An 851-nucleotide genomic window follows, 5' to 3' on the forward strand; every position below is an offset into this window, starting at 1 on the left:
TTTGACGTCGAGGAAGACGATTGAAAATGTCAAAAATCATTATGATTCAGAAAATAATATTCCTATTCATGTGGGACAAGTCCACAGGGGTCAATGACCTAAAGTTCAGGTTTCCAGCGAATAAATTTAATGATACAAAGTCCTCAAAATACCAGGGACATTATTTAACAAAGAATGCGTATAATTAATGTGTTATGTACCCTACCTTCCTGAAACTTTTTTAAGCCATCATCTCTCTCTCTCTCTCTCTCTGGTGTGTGTGTAGTAATGTCTGTAACTTCCGGATAAAATAATCTCTTATTAATGTATATGTAGGAAACTATCCACTAATATCTCTCTCTCTCTCTCTCTCTCTCTCTCTCTCTCTCTCTCTCCCTTGTGTGTGTGTGTGTGTGTGTGTGTGTGTGTGTGTGGCTTTCATGGCAATACCCACCCGTGTAGCGACAGTAATTGCAAGATTAAATAGATTCCCACTGATTCTCAATCAAAATAGTATTGAACTCATTGCGTGTCCTATTTACAAATAGATTCAAAGTTCCCTCTTTTTCCTGTGTTGTAGTCATAATAAAGGCATGATGACCCCAATTAAATGTATTCATGGAAGTTTATTGAATCCCTGCTATTTTAAGAAATAACCTATCGGATTTCCAAGGGTCTGAATATAATGTATTTTTTATGCACCTTTCATTTTGGGCAGGATGGAACAGAAAGTGCTCTCTCTCAGTGAGAACCTCATGACGTCACACGGGAAAGTCCATTATCATGGCGGGTGAAAAACTCGGTCAGCAAAAAAAAATAAAAAAAATAAAACAAAAAAAAAAAAATTATATATTATATTATATATATATATA

Source organism: Macrobrachium nipponense, chromosome 4 (genome assembly GCF_015104395.2).
Source record: "Macrobrachium nipponense isolate FS-2020 chromosome 4, ASM1510439v2, whole genome shotgun sequence".
NCBI classification, from domain to species: Eukaryota; Metazoa; Arthropoda; class Malacostraca; order Decapoda; family Palaemonidae; genus Macrobrachium; species Macrobrachium nipponense.